Below are 13,827 nucleotides of genomic sequence, written 5' to 3'. Positions count from 1 at the left end.
AAGGCAATAAGAGACTTAGAACTAGAAATATATGGCCTCCGGATTCTCTATCAAAAGACCTTGTAACTAAAGCCCCTTTTCCAACTAGCCCCTACTAACTGATTTGGACTCAGTATAAATAAGAATCATCTCACGTGTTGTCCTTCCAGTAGAATCCAAAGTTTAGAGTTGAGAGATCACATATTCTACTCTCATAACTTAGGTGAAGAAATGAAAGATTAGAAATGTTAAGGGATTCTTCAAAGACACATGGTGAGCAGCCAGGAATAGAAAGGATGGCTCAAACTTTTTGATCACTTTTGTTCAATGTTCTTCTCATCATGTTAGTTTCTTCTCCCTAGTGTTCCAGTCCTATCAGTGTTTGCAGTTATCTTTCTTTTTAGGGTGTGACTATGGGGTCTCTGGTCCTCCCCAAAGAAGGGAGCAAACATGGATGCCATGCAGGGGCCACTTTTTTTCCTTTCTCCCACTTGGAAAAATACACGTCTTGCCGCTAGACATCTTTGATCTCTCCAATGAAGTTATCTGTGGGTGAAGAGTCCCGATAATACAGCAAAAATGTATCTCTTAATGTTAAACAAATCAATTTGAGTAACTGATCACACCACCCCCTACTAGATTTTAACTTGAGGGCCAAAAAAGGTAAATGCCATACCTAGCCCCCTTTGGATGGATGGAATGAATGCACTGCCATGGGCAAAGTCATGCCCTTGTTCTAGGGCATGTGCTAGTTCTAGGGCGTGCTTTATAAAATGTGCTTCCAATAGAAAGGTTATATTTCTATCCAACACCCCAGGATAATGCATGCTTATCAATAAAACTAAATGGCCTGATCCCCTTCTTTTTTTAATTTCTTCCAATACAAAATCAAAAGAAGAACATCATTGGTGAAAAAATGAATGAGATATCTGAAGCCGGTTCCGTCTAACAGAGGCAATAGAAATTAAAAATGAGATATAATCTCTCCCACTTATTTGACTCCTAAGGCCATCATTTCTCTATGCTCTGGTAAAATGGAGCATTGTAGGTTCTACCTGCGACCATCTTCAGACTTGTATATCGTCTTGTCTGTTCTCTCGGTACCTTATATACCTCTACTCCAGGACCTACCTCATAGTTTACTTGTTCTTCTTTCCAATACGATGAGATCTTGAAGCAGGATTTGGTCTTATTCATTTGCCCATCTCCTGTGTTTATCAACGGAGTCATTTGGCTTGGGCTCAGTAAATATCGTCAGCTGCATAAAACTGTGAATAAACAAGTGAATAAATAAATATTGACAATTGGTAATAATAAACATGAATGCCTATCTTGTGCTTCTAATTGCTGGAACATGAACAAAGCATTGTATATACACATTTATGGTAGCTCATTTTCAAAATATAACCCATAAGAGTTCCCATCGTGGCGCAGAGGAAATGAATCCGACTAGGAACCGTGAGGTTGTGGGTTTGATCCCTGGCCTTGCTCAGTGGGTGAAGGATATGGCGTTGCCATGAGCTGTGGTGTAGGTCACAGACGAGGCTCGGATCTGATGTTGCTGTGGCTGTGGTGTAGGCTGGGAGCTGCAGCTTCAATTTGACCCCTAACCTGGAAACCTGCATATGCTGCAGGTGCTGCCCTAAAAAGACAAAAGACAATATATACACACATATATATATATACACACACATATATATAATCTGTAAAATCCAAATCTCTTATGAAACAGCATAACCAAAAAGGCCAGAAAAAATTCTGTAATATGGCATTCCATTCTCAGCAAACTACAGAAAATGCAAACTTCATCACTGGGGAACTAGAGGGAGAAAATGGTCCAATCTCTGCCAAACAGTGCTATTAAAGACACAAACAATTGAACTGTCTGCGTTCCAATTTCCCTTGTGATTCCAATTAAGATCACATCAATTAAGTGAACTTATCATTTTGCATCATGGAGCTCTCGAAAACCATATAAAATTCAAGTTGGCATCTTCTCCCTTCCCTGATAAGGAAGGAACATGATTGCATCACCCTGATTGCATATTTAGCTCTCCAAGCAGCTGTATAAACATTATAAGCGATAGCGCAAAACCAAAAAGTATGTCGAGGCTGCCATCAAAGGACACGTTTCTGAACAGAACTCGCTATGGACAGTTGATCCTCACTGAGCGATGAATCAGAAACACGGATCCAGGAGAGGGGTGAGTGCTGCAGGAGTAATGAGCTATTATAAACCCATTCTCACCCCCAAATTCTAGAGTCATAATTTTGGTGCATAGACCCTCAGGGGAACTTCCTCAGGGACCCCTCGATGTCAGGCTGCCAAGGCTGCCGTCAGCCTGCTAGGCACCCCCTTAGACAGGTCAGGTTTCTGTCACCATTTCCCACTTTTGAGAAAACCTCACAAAAGGGCCCAACGCTGTCCAAAATAGCCTGGCGTAACTTTCGAGCCATGGCAGGTCACAAACGGCACGGAGGTTCCCTTCTGCCTGTTAGGGGTTGAGGAGAGCTCCTGGTTTATAGAGGCTTTTTATCAGATTAAAGTGCTGGCTGCCATCCAACTAAGTTGCATGGCCTTGGCTAAGCTATGTGACCTCCCTGTGCCTCATTTCCGCCTTTATGAAACAGGGGAAATGATTAGAACTACAGGATAGAGTTGGTGTGAGAATTAAATGGAATAACACACATAAAACACGTTGGGATTACAATGTCCTTCAATAAATGACATCTGCCATCATTACTGCTCTCACACGTTGCAGCTACTGCTCTAATGAGCTTGATCTGTGCAGTCTATGGGCTGGGGGTGCTCCCGCCAGCAAGACCCGTCCCCAGAAGGCATCCTTCTCTCCCTGATGATGCTGCTGGGAGATGACCTGGGATCACAGGCAGGGCTATCCCCTTTCTAAACAGATGAAATGCACGTTCTCTGAGAAAGGAATGGTGGTGGGTCCCCCGAAAATACAAGGATCTGCCTTAACGTGCTCATAATGTGGCTAAAAATGATACACTTAGAGTTAAAAGAAGAAGAAGAAGAAGAAGAAAAAAGACGATCACAAAGTAGAAGAAGGTAGAAAATCGCAGGCCTGAGAAGCCCAAGGCTGCTGGTAAACACTTCACTGCTCTTCCAGAATATGCCGCCCCCCAGTCCCTCTCTCCTGTCATGTTATGTTAGTTTCCCTTCAAAACGTCATCTAAAACTTGCAGTGGAGAATGTGAGGAGGAAGTCCACAGCCGTGTCCACTGTGATTTTCTTCTAACAAACTGGGTTCCTGGTGGTAAGAATTTTCTTCTTTGTGTACTTTTATAGTTTCCAAATGTTCTGCAATGAATATCTTATAGGATAGAGTAAGCATGTTGCTATTTTATTTTATTTTATTTTATGATTATTCTTTTTCAGTGGCACCTGCGGCATATGGAGGTTCCCAGGCTAGGGGTTGAATCAGAGATGCAGCCGTTGGCCTACGCCACAGTCACAGCCACGCCAGATCCAAGCCGCATCTGTGACCTCCACCACAGCTCACTGCAACACTAGATCCTTAACCCACTGAGCAAGGCCAGGGATCAAACCCGCATCCACAGGGACACTATGTCTGGTTCTTAACCCAATGAGCCACAATGGCAACTCTGTATTACTATTTTTAAAAACCGTTTAAAAATTCTGCTCAAAATTTCATGAAGCCTTTTTAAACTAACCCTGCCACCCACTCAGAGCTCATGGATTTGGTTTTTGATAATTTGTACATACTCTTTCTTTCCAATTTCTTTCCTTACTTTTCCCCTCCTTTTTCTCCCCTTTAAGCTCATACTGCATAAAAGCATATGTGCTGAAAGATTTAAAAATTACTCAAGTAGTAATGAAAACATTTGCATTGTTAAAAATTCAAACAATACCAAGGTTTATGGAATAAAAGTTAAAATATTCTTTCACAATTTCTTTCCTCAAATACCATTCTTCTCTCCCTATAAGTTGTAACTGCTAAATTTGGTAAATATTTAAAATTTTTCACATGTACTTTTTTTTTTTTTTTTGTCTTTTGTCTTTTTAGGGCTGTACCTGCTGCATGTGGAGGTTCCCAGGTTTAGGGGTCTAATTGGGGCTGCACCTGCTGGCCTACACCACAGCCACAGCCATGCCAGATCCGAGCCATGTCTGTGACCTACACCACAGCTCAAGGCAGTGCCGGATCCTTCACCCACTGAGCAAGGCCAGGGATCGAACCCACAACCTCATGGTTCCTAGTTGGATTCGTTTCCACTGCGCCACGACGGGAACTCCTACATTTTTCATATTTATGTATTTGACTATATATTTATATGTATGCCTATGGTCCTTTTTTCATTTTTTAAAGTTGTATTGAAGTCTGGTTGATTTAAAAAGTTGTGATCATTTTTGCTGTGCAACAAAGTGGTTCAGTTGTACACGTACACACATCCATTCTCTCAGATTCTTTCCCCACAGAGATGAGCACACAGTACTGGCTAGAGTTCCCTGTGCTGCACAGCAGGTCCCCGCTGGCCAGTCATCCCACAGACCTCAGTGTGCACCTGCCAGTCCCGAAGGCCCACTTCACCCCTCGTCACCTCTGCCCGTCCCCTTCAGTGACCCAAAATTTTTCAATTTCTTTTGAGAAAAGTGAGTCTGTACACTTTTCTTTACGTACATTTCATTTCAATATTAATTTTACTTTAAATGAATATAAACGATTTAAAAATTAAAAACAGGAGTTCCCATCATGGCTCAGCGGTTCATGAACCTGACTGATATCTACGAGGTTGCAGGTTCCATCCCTGGCCTCCATCAGTGGGTTAAGGATCTGGCATTGCCATGAGCTGTGGTGTAGGTCACAGACACGACTTGGATCTGGCGTTGCTGTGGCTGTGGTGTAGGCTGGCAGCTACAGCTCTGATTGGACCCCTAGCCTGGGAACCTCCATATGCCATGGGTGTGGCCCTAAAAAGACAAAAAAAAATTAAAATTAAAATTAAAAACATAGTGATTTGATATGCTTTAGTCAAAATTAATTTATATTAAATAAATATTGTACAATAATTATTGTGGATTAATTTCCTACTATTCCTTCATTTCTCTAAGCCATTCTTCTATATCTCTTTGATCATGCCTTGATACAATAGTCTTTTTTTTTTTAACAAATAAATGTGAAAATCATTTTTTTTTTTCCCTGCAAAACAACTGTAATGACTGCCTTGGTATGTTGGTGTTTCACTGAGTCAAGGGCCTGCAGGGAAGATGGATCGGTTAGAAGGGCCATTTCTAAGAGTATCCTTGTCTGAAGGCCACGGGCCATGGGGACCTTCACACGACCTCAGCCCCAGTCCAGGCCTCACTGTGAGGCCACACGTCCAGTAGCAGCACAAACGGGCTGTTGGCTGTTGAGCCTACTGGTGACAGGTGCAAGCCGTGTCGCACACATGCTGTCTAAAAATAGGGTCGAGAAAGAAAGGGTCTCAGGTCCTGCCCTTGGGGTGGCCACCAGAAAATGTTCACCTGGTTTACACTTAGTGGAAACAACACTCTTTCCGCGTGACAGCACCCGTGTTCACACCGGCCGTCGTACCGAGCTCTTTGAGAAATCGGCTAGTCTGTGATCACAATGGTAAACTGAGGATCTCTTCAACAGCCCCAATCACCAGAAATCAAAAAAAAAAAAAAGAGAAGATTGAATGTGTTTTGCAGGATGAGATCTGAGTCTTTCAATTTTCTGAGGCAGGTTTTGTCTGAGATTCTCTCTTCCTCTTGGCCTTCCTTTGTTGTGACCTTTTCATCATTCACGAAACTTCTGCAAACACAAGGGATGCTTTGCCTACCATTTGGAAAGTTCTGATGAAAGAAAACCCTGGACTTTTGCTCCCTGCATCACCTTTCCACGACCAAAGAGAAGGATGCTCCTATAAGAGATGACGTGGGGATGGATCCCACTCCCGGAACCACTAAGCATGGAGAAGTTGTATTTTTCATGTCAGTTGAGGGAAGTACCTCGCTGTGGTGTGTACAAGGAAAGCTTGAGGGCAGAGCACTCGCCCAGAGAAGACGTTCATTTATTGAGCTGACCACCTGCTGTGCTAGCTGTGTCATATTAGGCAGTGTGGGAGGTGTCCGGCACAGCCCTTAACACAGGGCGATAGTGCAGGTGCTAAATGATGGGATTGTATAGGTGGCATCTCCTTTGGGCTCACTTGGAATCTTGACGACACAAGTCAGATTGAACATGACGTCATGATGAGTGGCATTATTTTCATCATTCAGGAAAAGCACAATAAAGAGTAAGAGTTGGACAGAGGGAAAGTTGGATGCTTGGTCATCAACTGAAACTTGAAAAGGGTAAACTATTGGAGTTCCCATCGTAGCGCAGCGGACGAATTCGACTAGGTTGACATTGCAGGTTTGATCCCTGGCCTCGCTCAGTGGGTTAAGGATCCGGCATTGCCATGAGCTGTGGTGTAGGTCACAGACGTGTCTCGGATCTGGCATGGCTGTGGCTGTGGTGTAGGCTGCAGCTGTAGCTCCAATTCAACCCCTAACCTGGGAACCTACATATGTCGTGGGTGTGGCCTTAAGACAAAAGACAAGAAAAAAAACAAAAAATGGATAAAAGATCAATGTTAAAGGGAGATTCTACTCTAGTCATTTTAAATGCCTTGGATATGAGCATGTGACTAAATCTTGCAAAGAGGAGTCAGTTGTTCTGTACAAAAGCATACTTCCTTATACTCGTTTATTTGCAGGAAAAAGCCATCTGGCTACTTGAGTAGAAACTACATTAGGTTGGGAGAAGGTGGAATAGTCTGGACTATCACAGAAGTGCAGATTCTAGGCTTGGAGCCACACCATAAATTACCCTCGAAAACTTCCTCAGTCGTTCAGATCCACTTCTGGTCTCTGTCTCACCTGAATTCTATTGTTTGAGTTGTGTTTATTTCGCTGTACTGCCTTGCAATTTTTCCTAGTTGTTCGGTATGTTTCTGCCTGGTCTCCCCTGTCAATCACGAAGTTCCTTAAGGGCAGGCACCATATCTATTTGCATTCTGACGAGGTCCTATGGAGTCCTTGGTTCTAAATCCTCCGAGAGTTGGCTTGCTCGGTGGTGGCTGAGAAGCATGTGAGCCAGTGTGTCAAGTGAGCGTGTTCATGCCTCCATGCCTGGCCTGGACCCTTGCGCAGCTCTCCCGGGGTGGCTGTGTGACCCCGAGGGAGGACAGTCTTCATGATGGGAGAGCATCCCCTCCACCCTGCCCCGCGGTATCTGCGTGCACCCTGTCCAGTCTGTGACCTGAGCGACCTGAGCCTCCCAACTTTCCAATTCACCTTCCAAGTCCCGGTCAGTTTCCTGCACAGGGAATCTCCTCCGGCTGGGAGCACATGGACTTGGGCCCACATTCCTGGATGCGTGGTCACTACTTGGCCCTCTGCAGGCAGAGCATGGGTGCCTGGAACATCTGGGCTGCTTTTGGACCAAACTGACTCCATCGTGTGCCCAGCCTCCCTCGTGTGACCTCCTTGTGGGGGCAGGCCAGGTCGTGGGTGAACTGGAACTATTTTTGAGAAGACCATTGGCACAAGTCTTCTTCTCCACCGCCCAAGTGTCCCACATTCTCCACGTTCCACGCCAAGATGGCGTAGAGCATTGAAACAGGAGCAAGGGCGGGAGAAGGCCAGAGAAGGCGGTGGAGTTTGCAAACTGGCACGAGAGGGGCCTGGAGCCAGGGACCATCTCTTCCTGATCCTCAGACCAACTCAAGGTCTTCAGAGGCTCCCTTGTTCAGTCTGCCTCTGTAACGGGGAGTGAGGCAATGGCTTTGACGTACCTCCCTGGAAAGTGAGGGAAATGCTTCAAAGGCCACTGCACAGACAGAAGTGCCTCCTGCATTGAAAGCTTTTACTAAAACTCATTCAGTATACAGGGGACTCTTGGCTGTCCGTGTTGGTCATGGAGCATTTCTTCATTATCCGCTGTCTGCATGGTTGTTGAAATGGTCTGAGTTACATTTGTAATTACTGACTCATTGTTTGATGAAACTACAGTTCTGAGACAAAAAAAAGGCTCTTCCCCTTATTTTAGAGAAACAGGTATAAAGAGGTGATCTCCTCAGGATCCCAGAGAAAGTTCATGACAGGGGCAGGGCCTGACCCCAGAAGATAGTCAGTGCTTTTTCCTTAGGCTCTTTTGCTTGTTGAAGACACGGATCCATTTTAACTTCAGATAATCATTGGTTCCTGCTTAGGGTAACTGCTTTCGTCTCCTTAGAGCACACGGAATTGCTGAGTGAGCCTGTGACTAGATCCGGGCAGGCAGAAGGCTTCAAGATCCTCAACTCGCCCACTGCTGCTGACAAGCCACGATGCTTCGGGTCCTGAAGGGCGTCCAGCAGTTTGAGATGGGTGTGTAGTTTGAGCAAGAAATAAACCTTCATCACTTCGGGCCACTGCAATTTTAAGTCCGTTAGTTGCTGCAGCAAAACCTAACTTATCCTGACTGACACAGTATTAGGAAAATGATTTTTTAAAAGTTGCAGAGCAATGATAGCCACCGATTTTTGGCTGGAAAGATCCCAAGAGATAATTACGTGAAGGAAGTTGATGGTCAGTTTCCCTGACCTCCACCTCTGCTCTGAAGCCTTTTCTATTTTAGTGTGGTTAAAATGAATTTAGTCCAACTGAATTCTGAGGCATGGCTCTCTTTTGACTAAGTAGTCTTTGAGTTATCAGGTGAATACGTACTTAGAAACCTCTAGTAATGGGGAAGCTGTCATATTTCCAAAACATTTTTCTTTTCTTTTTTTTCAGCGATCAGTGGTAAAAAAAAAAGAAGTTTTTCTTTAAAAGCAAAGTCAACCTTTTCCTGTCATATATAATCATGTGTTCTTTCCCCCAGAGCCACAGAAAATATGTGTAACTCTCTATTTATGTAATCCTTCTGAACAGTTTAAACAGCATGGACACTCTAAATTACTTCTCCATGCTGAGCACTCCCCAGTTCCTCCATTCATTGCTCATGTTGAATTATTCTGAGGTCATTCATTATTCTGTGTTTTCATCAGGACAGGTGCAGTCTATAAACATACTCTTCAAAATATGGCACCCAGGAGTACACATAGTACGGCTGAAAGTGTGGCCTAATTTAAATTAGGAGTTTGGGAGTAACTTACACAATACTACGTATAAAATAAACAACAAGGACCTACTGTATAGAACAGGGAACTATATTCAATACTGCATAATAACCAGTAATGGAAAAAAATCTGAAAAAGAATATATATAAGTATATATATATATACACACACACACATACATATACCCGTATATATGTATAGAACTGAATCACTTTGGAGTTCCCATCGTGGCTCAGTGGTTAACAAACCTGACTAGTATCCATGAGGACGAGGGTTCAATCCCAGGCCTGGCTCAGTGGGTTAAGGATCCAGCGTTGCTGTGAGCTGTGGCGTAGGTTGCAGATGCGGCTCAGATCCTGTGTTGCTGCAGCTATGGCTGTGGTGTAGGCCAGCAGCTGTGGCTGATTTGACCCCTACCCTGGGAACCTCCATATGCCACACCTATGGCCCTAAAAAGACAAAAGACAAAAAAAAAAAAAACCAAAACTGAATCACATTGCTGTACTCATGAAACTAAGACAACACTGTAAATTAACTATACTCCAATTTAAAAAATGGTTAAAAAAAAAGGAACTGTGGCTTAACCCATGTGAAGTGAAATGACAGTCTTGTGTTCTGAGTGTCTTATTAGCTCCATTAAAACATAAATTTAGCAAAAACCAAAGGCCTTAATCTATTTCCACCAATTTTAGATCCAGACTCTTCCTGGACAATGTTACTGCACCCTTAGCTGAGTGATATTCCCCAATTTTAACTACATGCTGCTAGATCATCACAGTCATTGATATAATAATGCTGAACTGGACGGGGCCAGACGGATTTCTGACAAACACCAGTGATGTCATCAGTTTGACAGTGACAGTCCTTTGGGTTCAGCCACCAAGCACTTGCGTGTTCTCCTAGTTGTATTACCATGCAGTTTGTGCTGCTCTGTCCAATAACCAAGTGTGAGGCAACCGGTGAGTTCCTTTTTTTTTTCTTTTCTTTTTTAGGGCTGCACCCACGGCACATGAAGGATCCTAGGCTAGGGGTCCAATCGGAGCGGCAATTGTCAGCCTACACTACAGCCACAGCAATGCGGGATCTGAGCCGAGTCTGCAACCTACACCACAGCTCATGGCAACACCGGATCCTTAACCCACTGAATGAGGCCAGGGATCGAACCTGCAACCTCATGGATACCAGTCAGATTCATTTCCGCTGCGCCACTATGGGAATGCCGGCAACCTGTGAATTCTTGATCAAAGTACAGAATATGATGTTTACCCTGGTCCCTAACCTGCCAGTCTAGTGATAACGTACCACAAAAAGATAGTGAGCTACACTCTGCTTTGACTAAATCCGTACTGTTTTCTGGTGACGTCTCCCTTCCTAAGAACACATAACCCGGTCTCGAAGCCTCCTCAGGATTACTGACATGTTTGCTTGTTTACTTGTATTTTTCCACTTTGGGGAGATCATGCCTTCATTTACCCGAGACGTATTCTGCTTCTCATGTTTTCTGGAAGAAAACAGGCTGTGAGTTAGCAGTGTCATTTGCATACAGCCCTTGAGTATCCTGAGATAAAATGTGTTACAGCCACGAGACGGAAAATCACAGAGGACAGATTGTCATTTCTTATGATGTTTTTTCCTTATCCTGCTGAGTATCTGTTCTTCTTTCTTCTCTGAAAAATCATTCTCTCAGAGAATACAGGTATGTGTTAGGAATTTGAGATTTAGAGTTTATACGATAATGAAGGCAAGTGCCTCGGTCTCCTGCTTTTGGAGAGTGGAGGGGTCCATGGATTTGCAGGCACGATTCTGGCGAATATTTACTGCATGATTCTGGTGAATATTTTCTGGCAAATATTTACTGATTATCTTGTCTTCCTTCATCCCTTGACCACTTAGCATCTTTCTCCCCACTTCGTCCCTCACAAACCCTTTGCCATCTTTGGTGGTGGCTTCGTAAGATTCTCTAAAGGGTCCATGGCCCTGGACATGTTAATGGAAGAGAAATTCTCTCTCATTGGTATCCCTGGTGCTTAGCTGAATTCTGTGCACGGTGGGACAGCCGACAGATTTTGGTGGGGCACATCAATGAATACTTTAGTGCATTCTGTCTTTTCCATGAAAAGAAGCTACAGCTTTCTCATTTCTATTCATGCTTCAAGTGAGTCTTAAAGAAAAAGTGTCCCTTTCTCCCTCTGAGCTCTTTTAAGCTTTAGTTCTTTTCAGACATGATGGCTGTGAACACACTGTCCTCTTTTTTAATATAAATTCTATGGCTTTTCTGATCTCCTTATCTTCATTCATGTGCATTCACACTCATTTCTTAAATTAGAATAATTCTTCCCTGCAGTTTCCTTTGTGGCGCAGCGGTAACGCACCCAACTAGGATCCATGAGGATGCAGGTTCGATCCCTGGCCTCGCTCAGTGGGTTGAGGATCCGGCGTTGCCGTGAGCTGTGGTGTAGGTCACAGACACAGCTTGGATCCTGTGTTTCTGTGGCTGTGGTGTAGGCCGGCAGCTACAGCTCCGTTTCGACCCCTAGGCTGGGAACTTCCATATGACACGGTTGCGGCCGTAGAAAGCAAAAAAAAAAGGGGGTGGGATAATTCTTCCATGTCCCCTTTATGCACAGCTAAGCCCCCGCTGGTGGCCCTTGATGGTGTGCTACTCAGGACTCCCGTTCTGAGCATCAGGAGCATAACCACTGACAACCCACGGGCCTCTGTGCCTGCACATCCCCGCGGGGCTGGTGCAGAGGCCGTGCTTCCCACCAGCAGCTTGCAGCCAACGCCTGGCACAGTCAGGCTGCCCTGGAAATGGGGGCGTTTCTGGGCTGGGCTCCTCCAAGGGGCGGTTTCTGCTCAGGAACTGCCCGTTGACTTTACTGAGACTTTCTCAAAGCCAACCACTATCTCAGTCTACTCTAGCTCAAAGACCCCACTCCCGGGGTGGACCTGGCCCTTCCTGGTTTCTCTGGAATAATAAAGCTGTGACGGAAGGGAGGGACGGGGTCCGAGGCTTCGGCCCGGCCACCGATGGATTCCTCCCTGCCGGGTCTTCGGCTTTCCAAGTTCTCACTGGGAGAAAGTGAAACCCAAGCCACATGCCATTTCAATTACGTGAATCCTCCTGTCTTTTGGGGCCCTGGGGGGTGCTGTAGACTTTTTAGTTGCGTTTTCATCAGCAAAACGAATGATCCTGAGGACGAGCACATCTACCCCTTGCTGTTCATGTGTTTTGCCAGCCCGCCCATGATCTGCTTGGGGAAACCTGCTCGAATTTCAACAAGAAAAGAATCAGAGATGAAGGATTCTTGTGTTCCAACATGTATATCGGTTTTTAAACTTTCCTTGGATAAGAAGCTGGCTTTCTGACACGGCTACGAGGGGACCCGTCAGCAGCACGTCGGACAGACTCCATCCTGTGCTGTGTGATAAACACAGAAGCCTCAGTTCTAGAAAAGTCAGGCTCCAGCTGATGTGGCAAGTAGGATAAAAAAATAGAAGACAGGAAAAAAAAAAAAACCCAAAAAAACCCAAACCAAAAAACCAACTCCAAGCCACTTTAAAAAGGCATAAAAAATAGAAGACAGGAAAAAACAAACAAACAAAAAAACCCAAAAAAATAGATAAAAAATAGAAGACAGGAAACAAACAAACAAACAAAAAAACCCAAACCAAAAAACCAACCCCAAGCCACTTTAAAAAGGCAGCCACTTTGATTTTTCCCCATGACCTTTGAAGTGCTGATTGTTAAAGCGGAAATAATCAGAGTGCGAAAAGATGCAGAGTGGTGATAAAACAGAAAAGCCATTATAAAACATAAAAGCTACTACTGAGTAAAATCTAAGTTCAAAAAAGAGAAACTATTACAGTACTTGTTGCCATGTTTGACTTTCAAAATGCCATGGAAAGTGAAATTTCAGAGTTCCATGGTGGCACAGCAGAAACAAATCCAACTAAGAACCATGAGGTTGTGGGTTCAATTCCTGGCCTTGCTCAGTGGGTTAAGGATCTGGCATTGCCATGGCTGTGATATAGGCCAGCAGCTGTAGCTCCGATTTGACCCCTAGTCTGGGAATCTCCATGTGCCGAGGGTTTGCCCCTAAAAAGCAAAAAAAAAAAAAAAAGAAAGAGAAGTTTCCAAAATGCAGGTAATTATTATTAATCTTGCTAGTTATAAAATCAAAGTCTTTGTTATAGAGTCTACAAATTTCTGTAAAAAGTAAGCCTGCTTGGGGAGGTTTTGTAGACTAAGAAATTCTTTGAAGGCTCCTGAAATCACCCCCTTTGGAAGCCCTCCATTCCATCAAAGACCATGTTTTTGAGGTAAGTCAGGCCTTCCTCTCCAAATCCTGCATCTTTTCCGGTCCCAGAGATAAAATGCCCTTCCTCTTTCTCCTTATGGGTTTGCAGAATAGAGCCACATATACAATAAACCAACTACTTTCCCTCCCTGTAATTTCTCCCTCAATTTGCTTCCTGGAAATAAGTGGGTATAACTCGCTTTGTAGGACCTTGGAAAAATACCAAGAAAGAAGGGACAATTCAAAGCGTATGTTTTAAGATCTGCTCAGCTGGAGAAGATACCAAAGGTTTAATCTCCTCACCCAAAGACGTGCATCCCATGTGCCGCACATGATTATATAATCAGAATGACCACACATTGGTCAATGCAAAACCTGCGTGGACAGACAGGTCAGCGATTTCTGCATTTCTGCA

At 44.2% G+C, this 13,827-nt stretch overlaps 2 protein-coding genes across 2 annotated transcripts in view; both read right to left on the bottom strand.

Annotated features, from left to right (window-relative positions):
• The window catches only part of LOC110255634 (uncharacterized), a 601,290-nt gene that overhangs the window by 60,865 nt on the left and 526,598 nt on the right, over positions 1-13,827 (bottom strand). The window contains exon 11 of the mRNA XM_084979194.1: positions 1,111-1,247. The gene's annotated coding sequence lies outside the window, so the exon portion shown is untranslated. The remainder of the gene's footprint in view (positions 1-1,110; positions 1,248-13,827) is intronic.
• Positions 1-13,827, bottom strand: part of DISP1 (dispatched RND transporter family member 1) — a 1,033,384-nt gene that overhangs the window by 892,788 nt on the left and 126,769 nt on the right. The gene's annotated exons all lie outside the window — the stretch shown is intronic.

Source organism: Sus scrofa, chromosome 10, assembly GCF_054392235.1.
Source record: "Sus scrofa isolate SSC_HxYL_T2T_F1_AM1 chromosome 10, Sscrofa_HxYL_maternal_Yorkshire_Landrace_v2.0, whole genome shotgun sequence".
Lineage (NCBI taxonomy): Eukaryota > Metazoa > Chordata > Mammalia > Artiodactyla > Suidae > Sus > Sus scrofa.
This window is presented reverse-complemented; position numbering and strand designations above follow the sequence as displayed.